General features: G+C 36.1%; 1 protein-coding gene across 5 annotated transcripts in view; it reads left to right on the forward strand.

Annotated features, from left to right (window-relative positions):
* The window catches only part of EXOC6B (exocyst complex component 6B), a 606,254-nt gene that overhangs the window by 183,934 nt on the left and 402,613 nt on the right, over window positions 1-19,707 (forward strand). The window lies entirely within an intron of this gene.

A 19,707-nucleotide genomic window follows, 5' to 3' on the forward strand; every position in this document is an offset into this window, starting at 1 on the left:
AGATTCTGTAGGTCTGGAGTTGGTCCTAAACATCTTTATATTAATAAAATTGAATGGATAAGTGATGTGAATCCCTGGGTGAAAACCACTGTTCTGGAAGATTTAACTTAAGGAAGTAGAGTTGTGGCCAAGTTAACACTTTAAACAATAACTGAAATTATGATGGATGACACCGTACTATTGTCTAATGTCAGGCAAAGCGGCACCAAGACTCTGATCAATGGATGCCTGTCATGGACAGCGAGGACATTACAGTTTTCTTGGATCTTCTCATACAGCATACAATTTCTGAAACACCACATTTTCCAGATTTAATCTAGGGAAGGCTACGCATCTCTTCTGATTTGCTAACTCATCAATAATAACCTATCAACTAAACCTAAGTATTTCTAGCAAGGTAAAAGAACAAGTCCTTTGTGATTTTCCAGGGTCCTTCTCGGAAATCTCAAAGATAATTCTATGTGCAAAAGATATCATTTAGGATTCAATTTTAGGAATATCAAAGGTTGTTAAGAGATTTGAATACTTAAGGTTCATGGTTACAGGGAAGTAATACTTGGTTATATTATATATGTATTATAACCAATACTTGGTTATCTATTTAATCAAAGCAACAATAAAGATTTTAAAAGCAAAAATAGGAGGCAACATGATTCTAAAGAAACCTCTCTTCTGAGAGATGTTTGTTTTCTTAAATAATCAAGGACATAATAAAGTCAACATAAACCATAGAAAGTTTTTTTTTTTTTAAAGATTTTATTTATTTATTTGAGAAAGAGCGAGCATGAATGGGGGGAGGGGCAGAGGGACAAGCAGACATCCTGCTCAGCAGGGAGTCTGATCCCAGGACCCCGAGATCACGACCTGAGCCTAAGGCACTGAGCCACCCAGGCGCCCCCTAGCCACACTTTACATACTTGGTTGTCAAGGGACATTTCTATCACTGCAGGAAGTTCTATCTGACAGTGCTATGCATGATCTGACAGGAGGGGGATTTCAGTAGTTCACAAATCAGAAACATAATAGCAGTAGAGCCGAAAGGTCTCACATTTATTACTGAACCAACCTACTGGTGCAGAGGCATAGTAACAGAGAAAAGTCATTTCCCTGATAAAACATGTCTATGGCCAGTTGGGAAGGATGTTTACAGAGTGACAGGATAGAACCCATGATTTTCATGCAGCTTAATTAAATATGTGATGCCAGTTTTAGGTGTGTCATCTCATGATGTGTGACGCCTTATAGACCCAGCTTGGTTCTTCTCCATTGCCTCCTCTTGGAGTTGTACCTGATTTTATTACCAGTTTTTAATCCGACTCCACTGGGGAATGGGATGATTCTGCTTTTGTTTCTTGGCCAGGAATTGATTGATTCTGAAAGTCATGGGAGAAGACATGGCGAGAAACAGTCAGCCACACAGAGCAGGATGGTGGCGAAAAAGAGGAAAGTTTTTTGATTAAGGTACAGAATCTTTGCTCTCTGGGCAGACTACACAAGAGGGTAAACAGTAATATTTTACAACCTCTTATTGAGAGCAGACCAAGAATCCCAGAAAAATTTGCCATTTTTAACAGAGAAAACCAAACTGTAGTTCTGTATCAACATAGTATCTGTTTAACTAAAGTTCTTTATGAAAATCCTATAAATAAGCCCATCAAACCTTAGTCATGACAAGTAAAAATTTTTCCCAAAACTTTGTATAGTTTTCTTTATCCATACACATTTCAAAGTGGCAAAACTGAATTCATTCATTAACACATTCAAGTATATGTAACCTCTCTGTAGCATATTGAAGTAAGAAGCAAAAGTGTATAAACTTAAGTTTATGTTTAATAATCAGTGTTTTAATACTCCATCTTACCTAGAAATAATCCAGGTATCTAATGACTGCCCATTAATTAACTAAATTTAGTATTAGTCCAAGGTTTTAAGTTACCTAAAGATGTTGGAAATTGTCTTTTTAAGCTGACATAGTTAACTGTTGAAATAAAATTTGTCAGAATAATTTTTCAATTTGGATAAACACAGATTTACATTTTTCATGATTTCAAACATTAAGTAGATGCAGCACTAGCTTATTTGATCGGTAAAGTATAGGAGGAAGAACATAGTAGAATTTAAAAATCTATGCATCTATTATACTTAATAATGGTATTAGAGAACATATAGCTGTTTTTAATAAACCCAAATAGTCTTATTTGCCAAAGATTTACCTAAATTATGTGAATCTGGATTCATGAAATATTTTCTAGTTCCCATAAGAGTACCTCTTTTTTCACATTGAAAGTATTAGAATTTTAATTTCCTTAATTTCTAGGAATTCAAGGACTATTCTGTTTGTCGAAGTGCTTGTTTATCTCTAAGTCAACCAGAATAGAGCAACTTTAAGAGATTTTATAATCTAATTTGGTTATACCATCTGGAGATAGGCAAATAAACAGTCACACGATGAGAAGTAAGTGTGTTTCTGTATCACAGAAATGTACACAGACACTTAAAGAGAGGAGGCTGGGGTTTAATGATACACCAGAATAACTTATATTCAGAGGTTTTGAAAAGTTGGATAGCAAACCTTTTAAACTTTGTGATGACGGCATTTGAAGTGAAGTTGGAGTCCTCTGATGCGTTGTCACCATTCTTCTACCCTACCTAGAAGGAGTTCTGTTCAGTGAGTAGGACAGGACTTAAGTCAGTGGCTTCCAAATTTTTTGAGGACTAATATGGATTGCTTACATTTTTTTTAATGTAAAGACAATACATGCTCATTGTAGAAAATTTAGAAGGTAACATGTGATTTCATCACATGGAATTTTATAACCCAAAGATAGCTCTCACATTTGTTTTTTTTTTAATAATAATGTTATATAAATTTGGGATCATACAATGTGTATATTGTTTTGTATGTAGGTTTTTATCTTTAAAATAATGCTATGAGTATTTCTTCACATAACTAAATATTTGAAACCATTTTTAAGTGATTGTATAATCTTATGGTTGTGCCACAGTTTATTGAGCCATTCTTCTACTATTGGATTTTTAAATTATGTCCAATCCAAATATTAGGGCCAAATGGCAGCTCTTTCAAAGATCTTGTGTATATTGCCATGTTGTAAAAAGTAGAATCTTAATCTAACTCTAATATCCATAAAACTATGCTTTTTAATTTAAAAATATTTCTGATGGCTCTAATTGAGATGGGCTAAATAAAACCACTTTTTCAACCTTAAGACTATCTAATTTTACTTTATTATATGCTGTTGAAATTTATTCCCAGAAATGAATCATGGGTTTTGAGAGAGTCAATGAATTGCAAACTTAGAAAAAATTGTAGTTACCTCCTACTGAAATTTTACCTTTTTTTGATTCAAACACTAATAAAGAGGATATATATGAAAATGCAGTGTTGTACCTCCTTTCTGGACTGTATCCAAATATTTAAGCAGGTCATATTTAAATAGAAAATTACTATTATTGTTTCCATTCCTGTAATATGAGATAATAAGGTTAGAGATTTTTCTAAAATTTTTATTTTCCATGTATGAGTATAGGGGCAAATGAAAGCTAATTTAGCACACAAAACTCAGCCCAAAGAACTTTGGTTACTCTGAATAATGCTTGTATTTTAATATTAATAATCGTTTATTAAAGACTGACAGATGAGGCAGGGTTTAATGATCTCTAACTTAGACCTCTTCTGACTTTTGGCTTTGTAAAAAATTTAAAAATCACTCTAATTTAACAAAGAAATTTCACACTTGCTTTATTTCTTTTATCCCTTAAAAAATTTATGTGGTTTATGTTTATGTGGCCTTTAGATTTTTTTAAAAAACTGAAACATAATATATGCAGATGAAAAATAATGCAGGCCACTAATTATTTAGTTCCTTTAACTGCTTTCTACATAATCTCATTTAACTTTTACAGTAACCTTGTGAGGTTGACATCATCTCATTTTTATAAAGGTAGAAACTGAGGCATTAAAAGAGTAATTACTTAATCTAAGTCACATACCTAGTAAGTGGTACAACTAGAATTCAGACCCACGTTTAACTGATTTCCTGTACTTCTTTTACCATGTGGTGTGTTCTCTAAATAGCTAGTATTTATTATTATTATTATTTAAAAACTGATCTTGTTTGCTGATTTCTTCTCTGAGAATCTTGTTATTTGGACACATATGGAGAAGAGACATAGGGAAAAGAAACCACTGATGCTACCTGCTTTCCAGGGATATTACTGCTTCTATAGTTGAATGGGGCACTGCTTTATCACATTATGTGTTCCTTATATTTTCTCATTCTGGAGTCTGTGCTTTTCTCAATCTTAGTGCTTACCAGTGCATGCCTAAAATATGTGGTGTTTTGTTTCTAGCCACATTAGTTATGTTCCTGTGTTTAGTGTTATTTTGTTATTTTAGTGTTATTTATTAAATCTAAGTCTTACCATACTGTTAGTGAAACTGTTCGTGTTTGGACTTTTTTCTTTTTTTGCACTTACTTCCAAGATTTCTATTGACTGCAGAACAGTTACAAGTTACAGAGACCAGCCATCAAGGCTCTCCACAGCCTATCCCAGCCTATCACTCTAATCTCATTGTCCTCTGTTCCTTTACTCAAATAATGTCTTCCTACCAAAATTGTCCTGTGAACACATCAGGACCTCAGTTGACCTATAGTTTTGGCTTGTACTTAAAACCCAGCACTACATCTAAATCCCCGATCAATTGCCACCTTCTTTGTATGGGCTTTTGATATCTTCAGTTAGTCTTCTTTAAAAGCTTTATTTTGAAATAATTATAGAATTAACAGAAAATTACAAAGATAGTTTAAAGAATCCTGTGCACAGTTCACCCAGTTTCCTCCAGACACCATGTTTTACGTAATTATAGACAATATCAAAATCAGGAAACTGACATTGGTACAATGTATTTGTGTGTTGCTATTTTAGACTAGATTCCTGTAACCATCGTCACAGTCAATATATAGAATTATTGCATCACTGTAAAGATCTACTGGTATCAACAGTTTATCCACTGAAGTGTAGAAATCTTACCTTTGTTGTGTCTCTTGATCCTCTTCTGTTAATAATATAATTGTCTTAAAATTTTTCTCTGTGTATGTTGAAATCTATGTCACACAATATTATACTTTTGCTTTAATCATCAAATATAATTTAGAAACCTCAGGAGGAGTAAGAAAGCCTACTGTATTTACTCATTTTTTCCCTCTTTTTATTATTTGTCCTTCCTGATGTTCTAAGATTCATTCGTTTATCATTTCCTTTCTATTTAGAAAGCATCTTTTAGGCATTCTCTAGGGTAGGTCTGTGGGTGACAAATTTTCTTAGTTTTCCTGCATCTTACTAGAATGTCTCAAGACATTCTAATGAAGATATTTAAGACATGTCTTGATTTCTGCTTTAGTTTTGAAGGATAATTTTGCTGGATATAAAATTTGGGGTTGACAGTTCTTTTCTCTCAGCACTTGAAAGATACTGTATCATTTCCTTTGATTTTCCATAGTTTCTGATGAAATATCTGCTATTGTTTGAATTGTTCTTTCTCTATAGGTGAGTATCATTTTTCTCTGGCTGCTTTGAAGACTTTTTTCATTGTCTTTAGTTTTCAGGGTTTTAATTCTGATGTGTCTTGGCATGGATTTCTTTCGGTTTATCTTGCTTGGGGTTGACTCATCTTGAATCCGACTTCTCACTGGGCCTTCTCTGATACTACCATAGTCTCACTACTACTTTGTGGGGGTTGAAATCCAGCATCCCCATATGACCTCCCCTGACATCCATGTTGAGGGGCCTTGTTAACTGCCTGATGAGGGTGGAAATCTAGGCTTCGCATTCAGCCTTTTCTGACTGGGGAGTGGTGGGGTTCGTATTTTTTGCCTGTGATGTTTGGCTGGAGTGGGATTGTTACTATCTAAAAGGTTGCTGTCCTGGTAGTTGCCCCTCTTTAGTCCTTTGGCTAGAGAGACGGGGCTTTTCTTTGACCTTGTCTGCTTTAGCTTTACCTGGTTGTTAGCCTTATACCTACTGTGGGATATAAGAAGCCAAAAAGAAACAAAACAAAACAAAACAAAAGCAACTCACCAGGGAACTCATCACCTGATGTTCCTTGGTTTCTGAGGTCCCTAACCAGTCTTTCTACCTCACTCCACCTCTCTGAATCTTCTTATGTTTGCTTTATATATAATGTCCAGGATTTTTAGCTCTACTTAGTTGGAGGAGTAGGGAGAAGTGTGGTCTCCTTCATCTTTCATTAGTTAACTTTTTTACATTACTTACCATTGGCAAAATACTTTTATATGCATCATCTCACTTGATTCTCCTAAGAAACTTAATGTGGTGTAGCTGTTGGTATTATTATCTACATTTAATAGATTTAGAATTGGGATTGGAGGATTAAAAAGAAATTCAAGGGGCGCCTGGGTGGCTCAGTTGGTTAGGTAATTGCCTTTGGCTCCAGTCATGAACTTGGAGTCCCAGGATCGGGTCCCACATCAGACTCCCTGCTCAGTGGGGAGTCTGCTTCTCCCTCTGACCATACCCCCTCTCGTGCACTCTCTCTCTCTCTCTCTCACTCTCTCTCAAATAAATAAATAAAATCTTAAAAAAAATAAATTCAAGAGCATAGCCAGGATCAGAAATTCAGCATTTCTGATTCTGCATTTTTCCCCACTCTATTAGTTTTGCTTCCCAGTCACTCCAGCCTATAGAGCATTTCTCCTTCATTTGAAAGAGTATAGCATTTACTCTGTGATCATTAATTTGGTAATCTTCATATGATTTTTAATTGAGCCTTATTTCTTTACCTGTTTGCCCTGACTAATCTATAGTGAGATTTTAAATTCTTTTTTTTTTTTTTTAAAGATTCTATTCATTTATTTGACAGAGAGAGACACAGCGAGAGAAGGAACACAAGCAGGGGGAGTGGGAGAGGGAGAAGCATGCACCCTGTGGAGCAGGAAGCCTGATGCCGGGCTTGATCCTAGGACCCTGGGATCATGACCTGAGCTGAAGGCAGATGCTTAACGACTGAACCACCCAGGCGCTCCGGTTTTAAATTCTTTAAATGAATGATTAACCTCCTGTACCTCATTTCATCTTTGGCTTCTTACACATTGTCTGGATCATAATCAGTATCTAAAAACTTTGCATTTGGTGAATTGCTTGTGTCTCCTTCTTATGTTACCACTGCAGACTGGCTTTATCTGTCTCAGTGAGTGTGGTACATTTCGACTGTTGAATGGGAAATACTGGCAGGAAAGATGGAAGGACTAAAATGATGTTTTTGGGAAAGGGTTGGGCAGTTGAGTGGAAACAAGAGTTCTGGGCAGGAGTAGCCTTCCTTCTTTCTTCTCTCTGTCTCCATCTCCTCATCTTTGTCTCTTCTTTCCTCTCTCTTTCTCCCTCTCTCTCTGGTTGCCATGTTTTTTATCTTCCTTTTTAGTGCCGTTCTCACTTTCTGTTATCTTCTTCATGATTTGCTAGTGATTCAAGCTGTTTTAAGAACTTTTTTTTAAAATATAGCATGATCCTTCCTCCCCCAACGGACTCTATAGCCTGCTCTGATCCACTTGTAATAATGTCCAACTTTTGTCCTTGGCCATTTTTTTGTTTCTACTCTTAAGTTTTCTGCCTACGGAAACATGAAAACTCTCAGGACTTCAACTGCCAACCATTTCTCGTTGACTCCTAAATACCTTCATCTGCTCTGAACTTTCCCTTCAATTCCACTTCACCTTGATGAAACTCAGAATGACACCTGATGCTCAAAATATCCAAAATTAAACTTAGGTTCATTCATACTGAAGGCCTGAACAAAACTTCTCTTTTCTTCCTTTCTTGGTAGCTGTACTAACTAGTTACAAATTAGGGATCTAGGCATTCATCCCCCTCTCTCCCTCTTTTTTTTTTTTTTTTATAAATTTGTCTTTTTTTTTTTAAGATTTTAGTTATTTATTTGACACAGAGAGAGAGAACAAGCAGGAGGAGCAACAGAGGGAGCGGGAGAAGCAGGCTCCCCGTCCGAGCAGGGAGCCTGATGCGGGGCTCGATTCCAGGACCCTGGGATCATGACCCGAGCCGAAGGCAGATGCTTAACTGACTGAGCCACCCAGGCACTCCTCCCTCTTTTGGCGTTCATTTCCTTGCTATAGCCATCATCACCATTACTGCTGCCATAGCTACCAACCCATTTGCCAGTATTCATTCTTTGTCATGCATTGTTCTGAGCTCTTTACATGTGTTAACTCATTTAATTCTCACAGCACACCATTGAGGTAGGTACTCTAATTATCCCTATTTTACAAATGAAGAATTTGAGACACTAAGAGGTTAAATTGCCCAAGATTATGCAGCTAGAAAGTGGAAGAGCTTGGCAGGCATTGGCAGTCTGGCTCTAGAGCCTCTGCTCTTACCAAGTTTTAGTAATTGTATCTTGATATTTTTTGAGTCTTCCACCTCCTATCCATCTCTAGTACTAATGCCCCAGGTCAGACTCTTCATCTTGGTGTCAGTTAACCAACCTTTCAGCTTTCCATTGTTTTTTCCCTTAAGTCCATTCTCTACATAGTCGCTGGGATGACAGCAGCTGAGGGCAACTCCCCTTCACACAGAGCAGTGGTTCCCCAACACCTAGAAGTAATGTCCAGGCTTCTTATCCCTGCATCCAAGGGATGTCCATTATCTGGTTCCTGTCTGTTCTTCTCCCGCCCATCTTGTGTCACTATTTTCATCCTAGCAACTCTAACTTGGATGGTTTTTGAAGTCATTTATACCAGAAACTGGTTTGTATGAGCATTAGTTTTCTAATTCCTTCATGGGCTCCTTCTCTGTCTTCCACTTTTGGTGTCCCACCGTAGCCCAAGAATCTTCTCTTTCCATTTTCTTGCCACTCTTCCTTTCCTCTTATTTTCTCTTGTGCTTGTTTTGGTCTTTTTCTGGCTGGACAAACTGAAAAGGTTAAGTTCTGGGTCACCTCATCTTAGAAGCTTTCCCTGAGTTTTTTCTTTCCCTCTCCTCCGTTAGTGGGCTCGTGTGGTGCCCTGTCCATACCTCCATCATTGAGCTAATTGTTATATTAATCTTTATATTTCTAATATATTTTCTATTTTATTTTATTTTTTAGAGATTTTATTTATTTATTTGACAGAGAGAGAGTGGCAGGCAGAGGGAGAGTGAGAAGCAGGCTCCCCACTGAGCAGGGAGCCCGATGTGGGGCTCGATCCCAGGACCCTGGGATCATGACCTGGGCCAAAGGCAGATGCTTAACCGACTGAGCCACTCAGGCGCCCCTTTATATTTCTAATATTAACCAATGTATATGTCATATTCTTGTTGCTGTCTAAATATGTGTTAAATGAATTCATTTGTTGGTATGAAGCTGTGCAGTTTTTCATTGCATAATGAAATGATACTAATAGAAGGATGTGGGAAAGTTCATTGCTAAAATGGCCTATCTTTGAAATGTTTTATTTATTCATCTAAATATCTGGAATCAGTAATTATAAGGTAAGTAAGATGCTTTTTATAAAGTATTTCACTGGAAGCACGGTATGTTGGATGTGGTGGTTCACATCTTCCTTCTGCTTTGCTGAGTGATACTGGACCAGAAAGACATATATAACCTTGAACTTTGGTTTTCTCACCTGGAATTGCTGGCAGTTAATGTTGATAGTCTCCATAGGCCAATGTACATAAATGTGATTGGAAATTACTGGACCATCCTCAGTACTTTCATAAATGTTTGCCTTTTGTCCTGATCCATTCTTGGTATATTCTCCCAAACTCTGCTTTTTCTTATGGTGACTGGCTCATGTCACTGGGTTTATCTAGGGTCTCTTGGGAATCATTTAGCCTAGACTTTTTGGGTGATTCTATTTTCTAAATAGTGATTCTATTTTCTAAATAAGCTAATTCGTTCCCCATCCTTGTATCGATTTTTGGTTTTCAGTTTTCGGTTTTCAGTTAGGTGTGTGTGCGTGTGTGTGCATGTGCACGTGTGTGTGTGTTTTTTCCCTCTGGTATTGGTGATGTCAGGACTCCTTATTCCTATAGTCTTAACAGCACCCTTATCATATCCTGCCAGATTGTGCTTTCTCATTCTTTAAATCTGGTAAAACAGTGTGTTCTTTGTTGTTGCACCCCCTGTATTTTTGAATACTTGGCACATAAAACCCTGAAAAAAATTCTTTTACATTTGTTACACAGCTGTAATCTAGTAGCATTCTAAGTGCTTTGCATTGACTGTTTAATCCCTGTCACATCTTTAGGATTTATATTGGATAGGATGAAGAAATGAGAGGATTAGCTTTGTGATCACCAAATTTCTCAGTAAGAAGAAAAAAAAATGTGTTTAACTTTCTATTCTGTGCTTAACTCTGGATTCTTTGAGAGTGGCATTATCTAAAAATGAATTTTTTTGCCATATTAGTTTTAACTGTTTTTGTCGACTGTCATTTCCATTTTTACTTATACTACAGTACGTGTGAATCAGTATATAATGGCGATTATGAGTAGATTTTAAGCAGCTTGTTCTAGCACTAGCATGTAAAGAAGGATGTCATGGGTGTACTAGATTCTAGTTTTGCGCTAGACTTGTCTTAGGACGTTAGTGAAGCCATTTAAACTTCTTGAATGTGTTTTCCCAACCATCACCTGAGATGGTTACCTCCTAGAATAAAATGAAATTGTGAGAACTGCTAGCAGAATCAGCAATTCTGGGAACACTTGCTAAATACTTTGTAAGGAATTAACTGACCTTTTAGATCTTTTAACAGTCGATTCTAGTTACAAATCTTTAGGCTCAGTCTTCTCCCACGTTTGACTTTGTATTCTGTTTGCGTTTTAAACCTTCTTATTCTTCACGCTTGCCGGCGTTTCCTCTCCCTTTTTCTTAGCCCCACTCTTCTTTTTCTCACGATGGCAGACCCCAAAATGATGGCTTCTGTAATTTTAGCCCCTTTCACAGTTGTGAAGGTATAAAATGCTCCAGGGGATAGAGGGAGGGAAGATGCGGTGTCAACCTCTGTTTCGCCTTTTATCTTTTGAGAATACTCTAGTTGACTTAAGTTGCCTCTCTCTTTGTTGACCCTGGTCTCGCATGGAAATGATCAGTGTATAGACAGCTAATTATCAATTCACACAGTATGTTTTTTGGGGTCATACGTTTTTGGTTTATCATATTAAATAGAAATAAAAGTTGAGAATGTATTTTTCTACATCCAATTTCAGTTGTGGATATTTGGAATAGTTTGTTACCCACATCTTTCATTTTTGATGGTGCTCTTGGCCAGAGAACACTGTGACCATTGCAGTATTCTGCTGTTTTTTTTAAAGTTCCCCAAGGGCTACATTATTGGGGACTTTCCTTATGTAAAACATAAAAGTGTTGTTGTTGTTGTTTTTTAAATTGCAACCATATTTTTTTTTTATTAAAATCAGTTGCAATTCCAGTGAACACTAGGCAGAAAATTTTCCAAACATTTGCCTGAGCTGTTGTTTCTATTTTTAATTTTATGGAAACTAACTTTTTTTCGGATTATAAAAGTAATACATGTTCATTCTAGAAAACTTAGAAAATGCTAAGAGGTACAGTGAAGAGATATACATCATTAGTGATGTATCATCTAAGAAGAGGTAGTTAACATTTGGATAGATTTTACTTTTTAAGGATATACAAGCCCCTATATTCATTTATTAGTAACATTGGTGTCATTTATAAATGGATTGTTGGATATAGTTTAGTATTTATGTTTTTCATTTGTTATGAAATACTTAATGCAAATATATAATATATGTAAGTTATAAAGCATATAAAAAAGATAAACCTCTTTGTACTGCTCTTCAATTTAAGGTAGATACTCTCAACAACTTTGAAGTCCTCTGAGTTGCTGTACTTCATCATACCCCTACTTCCTTCTCCATCAGAGATAACCAATAATGCTACATTTTGTATACATCATTTACTTTTTTTTTTTTTTTGTAGGTATGTGCGTAACCATAGGTAACATATTATTTAGTTTTCCTTGGTTTTGATCTTGATAAAAAAGGTAACATATCTTGGGCTTGCATTTTACACCCAGCACTTATGTTGCTATCATTTCTTTGTAGCTTGTTCAATTGTAGACCATTCTTAAATGAATGAGCATGGCTGAAAAACTTTATTGACACTGCAATTTGAATTTCATGTAATTTCCACTTGTTAAGATTTTTCTTTTTTCTTTTCAACCTTTTAAAAATTAAAAAATGTTCTTAGCTTAGGACTGTAAGCTGGATTTGGCTTATTGACCATTGTTTTTCCCATCCATGTTTTAGGTTGTTAAGATATTTTTCCTCCTTGCTGCTGTCATTCTTGGCCCTTTTAGAATTTTTCTCACTTCCATGCAAGCTTGAGAAAGCTTAATACTCGTTTTAATATAAAATCAAAAGAATATTTTTTGTTTTATCTAGCATTTTTAGGTGTTTTGCAATGTTAGGATTTCAGGATATTATATATATATCCAGATTCATATTTATTTCATCATTTCATATTAAGTGATATATCGTGAAATATGAAAAAGTGACAAAACACTTCCTATTTCAGATTTTACTATCCTTTCTGATCCATATTTTATATTCCTTATTTTTACATAACTGTAAGGGTTTGTGCACACTATTTTTTAAAAAGATTTTATTTATTTATTTGAGAGAGAGAGAGAGAGAGAACATGAGCAGGGGGGAGGGAGAAGCAGACTCCCTGCTGAGCAGGGAGCCCAATGTGGGACTTGATCCCAGGACCCTGGGATCATGACCTGAGCTGAAGGCAGTTGCTTAACCTCCTGAGCCACCCAGGCGCCCTATGCACACTGTTTTGTTCTGTGTTCTCATGTAACATTCTTCGGACTTTTATGCATACCTGCAATCTCCATATTTATTACTTAATAAATATGTAATCTTTGTTTCACTCTTGTAATCCTAGGTTAATTTATTTTTTTCTTCAGCACTTTAAACATGTCATTCCATTGTTTCTGATAAGAGAGATCCATTGTATTCTAATTGTTCTTTACCTGAATGTAATACATGTCATTTTTTTTAGGTCTTCTTAATATATTTTTTATTGTTGAGTTGTGCAGTAAACTGGTGAGGGCTTTGGGGGTGCATGTGTATCAGTTTTTAGCCTTCTTGGGGTTTACTGAGCTTCTTGGTCTCTGGTTTGAAATCTTACATTAATTTTCTGGAAATTCTTATTCAGTAGCTCTTAAAATAATCCCCCCCCCCCATACTGTGTCTCTTTTCCTTCTGAGAATCCAGTTATACATCTGTCATACTGTTAAATATTGCCTCATTGATCTCTGGTCCTTTTTTCTTCACTGTCATAGTTTATTTGATTACATTAATGCTTCCCTCTGGTTCATTCAGTCTGCTTCTAAGAACATCCAATAAATCCCTCATTTCAGATATTAATAATTTTCAGTACTGTAATATCCATTTGATTATTTTTTGAGTTTTTGTTTCTCTGCTGATATGGTCTACACGTTCTCTCTCATTTCTTCCAGTTTTATAAGTTCTTTACATATTTATGGTAGTTATTTTAAAGTTTTTGTCTGCTAACTTGGACAAGTAGGTCATTTGTGGGTCTACTTCTATTGCTGTTAACCTCTCCTGATTATGAGTTACATTTTTTTGCTTCTTTCCATGTCTCAATTTTTTATTCCTTTGCTCTTCCAGCAGAGCTTTGAGATCAAAACCCTTAAGGCTATCGATTTCCCTGTGTTTTCCAGTACCATTTCTGTCTTGCCACGTTTTGCTTACTTAGTTATGAACCTGTGAATGGAGGTAGACTGTGAGGTGGTAATTGGAAAGTAGGGATAACTAATTTTGTGTTTGGACATCTCTAGATTCCAATCCCCCATACCAGGCCAAGTGTCTGTATTAAAAACTTGACTGGTTTTTATTTGTTCCAACAGTTTAAAAAAAAAAATCTGTGATAGGATTATTCTTTTCCTCATCTGTGACCCAGACTTGACAGCTCTTCCCTGTGAGGAGAGTGGATGTCATTGTCTGCTAACCTTGAGAAGGGCTTATTTCCTTCTGGTGCTTTGTTCATTTAGATTTTTTTTTATTAAGATTTTATTTATTTGAGAGGGAGAGATAGAGAGAGAGAGAGAGAGAGAGAGAGAGAGCGAGTGTGAGTGCACAAGCAGGAGAAGGGAGATGCAGATTCCCTGCTGAGCAGGGAGCCTGACATGTGGCTCTGTCCCAGAACCTTGGATCATGACCTGAGCCAAAGGCAGATGCTTAACCGACTGAGCCACCCAGGTGCCCCTGTTCATTTAGACTTTGTTCCATCCATTTCTATTGTATGTTTTTAAAGAAGAAGAAATATATTTACTTTTTGGTATGTATTTTCATTGGTATGGTGAGAGCAATGACCTATTAGGGTTTTCTACAGCATAATTAGAATTGAATTTCCTTTTTCTTCTTTGAATTTAGTTTTTAAAAGTTTCTTTCAGCTTTGGCATTCATTGATGAAACGTTAGCATGGAGGGAAAGTAGGTTGAAATCTCATGGCTACTGTGTGTGTGTGTGTGTGTGTGTGTGTGTGTGTGTGCATGCAATAAAAGAAATTTTAAAGAATCTTTGGTTCAGTAATGCTTGTGTGCATATGTGAGTATTTTGGGGAGGACGAAAGAGGTTGGATATAGGAAGAAGAATTAGGTTACTGATGACCATTAAAACTAAGGCATACAAAGGTCTTTTAGTTAATAAATTACTCAGTGATTTCCAATATCAGTGATTTTTCACTCCTTACAAGAAAGACTTTCTGGAATTATCTTTAGGATCTGGAAATCTTGCTAAACTTTATTGTTTGTTCCATATTCTCTGCTTTTTATACCTGCATCCCTTTAATATGTTCTTTGTGATGGTACTGAGTACCTTATTTAGTTCTTAAGGGTTTTTAAAGTTCCTTAAAGCTTCAGGTCTTTATGTATGAAATATTAATGTTCCATTTTGAGATCCATAAAGCTAAGAGTTCAGGGATAGAATTGTTAGAATCTTGTATATTGCATTCTGTTTTCATTTATTTAGCACTGTGCATTCTGGTCTAAATAGCATTGTTTAGTTCATTTAAACTTATTTTTGAAGATGACCTTTCCTATTTACTGAATTTATATGGAACTTTCATTCCTTCAAACAATATTCCATATATTTTGACTCATTTCTGATAATTTCCTTAATGGCTTTTGTTCACTTTGAATTGGGATCTTTTTCTTGCAATTTTGCAACACTTTTATACCAGCTCTTCAAAGTTTCAGTCCTAGGCTTCTGGCCACCCACTAGAAAAACTTGCTGAAGTTCTGTCTGGTGTCTTTGAAACTTGTATAAATGTTGGGTGTGACTTGTTAGCTAGTAGGTTAGCTGTCTAACAGTATTGTACCCATATTTTCTTAGGTTGTCACATTGAATACAATAAAATATTTGGGTTCTCATGTGTTAGCTCTTTGTGTTTTAAACACATATGTCCCTCTTTTCTTTACAGTGGGCATTTTTTTTAAAAGATTTATTTATTTATTTGAGAGAGAGAATGAGATAGAGAGAGAGAACATGAGAGGGGGGAGGGTCAGAGGGAGAAGCAGACTCCCTGCTGAACAGGGAGCCCGATGCGGGACTCGATCCCGGGACTCCAGGATCATGACCTGAGCCGAAGGCAGTCGCTCAACCAACTGAGCCACTCAGGCGCCCCAATGGGCATTTTTTCAAACTTATTGAGGTATAATTGATAAATAAAATTATATGCTATTTAATGTATACAATGTGATGATTTGATGTATGTATACTTTGTGAAAGGATTCCCCCCATTGAGTTAATGACCACATCCATCACCTCACATATTTACCCTTTTGTTGTTGAGAACATTTAAATTCTATTTTTAAGCAAATTTCAATTATACAGTACAGTGTTATCAAATGTAATCACCGTGTTATACATTAGATCCTCAAACTTTATTCATCTTATAAATGAAAGTTTGAACCTTTTTTTTTTTTGAAAGATTTTATATATTTGTTTGAGATAGAAAGAGAGCATGTGCACGCACGTGAGCTGGCGGGAGGGGCAGAGGAAGAGGGAGAAGCAGACTCCCCGCTGAGCAGGGAGCCCAATGTGGGGCTTGATCCCAGGACCCCAGGATCATGACCTGAGCCGAAGGCGGATGCTTAACAGACTGAGCCACCCAGGCACCCCAAGTTTTTTCCTTTTTAACGACCTTTCCCTATTTCCCTCATCCCCTGCCCTCCAGCCCCTGGCAACTACGTTTCTACTGTTTCTGTGAGTTTGACTTTCTTTGTTTTTAGATTACATATACACACATAAGTGATACTAAAACATGGGCATTCAATTGACTCTATGTTTCTGGGAATCTTAGAAGAGTTATTTATATAAAAATTTTTCTAAACTTAGAAGAGTTTACCATGTTTTTAATTGTCCACTTATCACATAAAGCTCATTAAAAAGGAAGACTAATTTTTCCTATTTATAGATCAGGGAGTGTCTGTCTGGATTATAGAATGGAACATATATTTTCCCAAACACTGACCTAAAGACTTGGGTTGAGCATTATACGGTATTTGTAAAAATGTTATTTCTTGAGAGAGAGAGAATTTCTAAAACTTAGATGATTTTAAAAAATTAGGTAGGTATAGTTATATCTTCAGTAAGTTAAGAGATGCAAGATTGTCCCAATTATTTAGGGAAAGAACTTGAGATTTAGAGTTAGGTTTAGTGCAAATCTAACCCTCTTTGGGAAATAGCTTTTTTTTTATATTATAATCTGTGTTGACTCTTTTTCCTTAATGCTATTCTAAGAATGGCAATATTTTTAAAATGCCATGAGAAAATGATTTCACTGAAAATAAATTTCTTGTTTGTTGTGTTATATGCATTAGCCATGAGGGTGGTTTTGTTAAGTTTGACATTTAGAATATTTGTTAGATTAAATCTTGATAACATTAGGTTAGAAAGAATGTGAGTGGAGTGTATTTATATTTCTGGGGGTGATTATTTTCTAAAACTTTATGATTAAGGAATCCTCATTAATATCTGGTTTCTTATGGAAAGGGGATGGATAGAAGGTTTTGCTAATACGGAATAGATTTTTGTTTACTCCATAGGCCTGTCCAGGAGTGTGTGTGTGTTTATTTATTTATGGCATATATATATATATAGTGGTAGTATGTAACTCATTTTATCTTTATAAGGTACTGAATTTAAATAAGCTTGGTAAATGATGTAATTGGACTTGTGAAAGATTTCGTTTAAAGAGTTGAAAGCATGTAGAATATTTTGTTTGAAATTTATTTAGGTTGAAAATGAGAGCAGTTATTATTGGCCTATTTAGAAAATAAAGTTTTATTAATGCCTAATAACTGAACCTGTCGCAGAAATCTTTTAGTTCCCTTTCTGATTCATTCTGCTGATGGCCTGTAGAGGGCATTACATGTATGGGAAATACAGCTTGGTATTTTCCATTTTCATCTAAAGTCCTTATATAAGGTGAATAGGTTCTGAGTTATTATTCACATATTCTGTGATATGTCATAAATATCAGGATTACTATCTTTACTGATATTGGGTTGAGGTAAAAGACAGTTACACAACTATAAAACTAATTCAATTACAGTGCGTTTTTTGTTACAGTAATATTTTCTTTAACTGTGGTTTCATCTTTTCTGAGGACTAAATGAAGGAACTAGGCTTAAAGGGATTTTGAGGGCATATAAATAAAGCTTCCTAAGAGTTATTTGCCTGGAACGGATTAGTTTATGAATCAGGCTTTAATGTATGTGTGCTAGTCTGATCTTTCATGAAATGCCGAGAGTGATCCTCTGCCATTGAACCACAACAACTAAAAGAATAAAGGTTTCTTCTTAATTGCAGGCATTTCATGAACTTAAAATGCAAAGAAAGCATTTTCTTTACAAGTTAATGTGATATAGTGAGAACTGTAGTAAAAACTTACAAAATGCTCTTCCTCTGTGCTGAGAGTTATAAAATCAAGGCGAGAATGGGGAAAGCCGGGATTGGGAGTTGTGAAGCTCTCCCACAGGTTTCCCTTCACCTGGTCAACGGATTGACACGCTTTCTCATGCCGGGGTTTTAGTGTTCCTCTTCCGTGCGTTGGAGAATCTATTTTTTTAAAGATTTCTTTATTTATTTGAGAGAGAACGGGAGTGCGAGAGAGTGAGCATGGGGGGAGAGGCAGAGGGAAAGGGTGAAGCAGACTTCTCATTGAGCACAGAACCCAACGTGGGGCTCAATCCCAGGACCTGGGGCTCCATCATGACCTGAGGTGAAGTCAGACACTTAACGGAGCCACCCAGGCTCCCTTGGAGAGTCTTAATTGTAACCTTTATTGGTAGTATTTTGTCTTCAGATTTTCAGATTTATGAGCTTCTTAAGTGCATAAGAGATGCTTGTAATTTTGTACACATACCATTGAATAATTAAATACGTAGGGCTATCACTATTTCCTTATGTTGTTTAGTTGTCAGTGGTTGGGAAACTGAGTAAATGCATGAGTGATTCTGAAAAAATAATTTGTATAAAGTCTGAAACTTTACAGAAAACTTTATTGATGAGAAAGCCTTTTTTTTTGGCCAGGAATATTTTAATGATGTCTCTCTTTGGTATAATATAGGCCAGACTTGGAACTAAATAATTTAAATATAATAGGTAGTGTGATATGATCAGTAAGAGAAGTGTCATTATTAGGCACATGAGAATATACTGGCAATGATTTAAAAAAATTTAAAGATTTTATTTATTTGACAGGGAGACACAGTGAGAGAGGGAACACAGCAGGGGGAGTGGGAGAGGGAGAAGCAGGCTTCCTGCGGAGCAGGGAGCCCGATGAGGGGCTCGATCCCAGGACCCCGGGATCATGACCTGAGCCGAAGGCAGACACTTAATGACTGAGCCACCCAGGCGCCCCTATACTGGCAATGATTAAGGGTACCACCACTGTGGTTAGTTTTGCCTTCACAACTTGGTTCTACCACTCTCTGGGGTTTGTGACCAACCCGTGGTCACTTAAAGCCCCCCTCTAAACTTTAGGTTCCCCTTTTCTAGAGTGGGAATAACAAAAGTAGCTACATTATCGAGTTGTTTGTGATTTAAATAAAATAATTCAGATTATGTGCTTAGGATAGTACCCGGTGCATAAAGAGCACACACACGAACATTTTTATTGTTACTATAGGATTCCTTTTTGTAATTGGTTTTTTTTTAGACTCAAAAAATTCGAAGATTTTCCTCATTTCAAGGGTAAAGTGAAAATTTAAAAGTATTTTTGAAGGACCTGAAACCAGATCTTGTTCACAGATTTTTTTTTCTGTTTGGTTTAAGACTGAATAACACTAACTCTCAGGGGGAAATCTCCATGCATCTGTGAGATTTACTTCAATAATACTGACTTTGGGTTTTGTATTATTCTCCTTCCTAAGGTGGTTAGAGCCACTAAATCATTTGGGGACTCTAAAAGATCAGTGTGACAGAAACTTCCACCATATCAAGTGACCAGGGACTAATAAATCTAAGATGATTTTTTTTTTGTGGCACAGTGCATAATTGTTCAGAAACTACTTTAATGGAACATATAAAGGAAAAACATTCTAAGAGATCAAGATCTAGTATTGATATTAAGGGGTAAAACACACACAC

The sequence above is a fragment of the Callorhinus ursinus genome, unplaced genomic scaffold (assembly GCF_003265705.2).
Source record: "Callorhinus ursinus isolate GAN/ISIS: 27379988/994484 unplaced genomic scaffold, GSC_fseal_2.0 scaffold10, whole genome shotgun sequence".
Classification (NCBI taxonomy): Eukaryota; Metazoa; Chordata; class Mammalia; order Carnivora; family Otariidae; genus Callorhinus; species Callorhinus ursinus.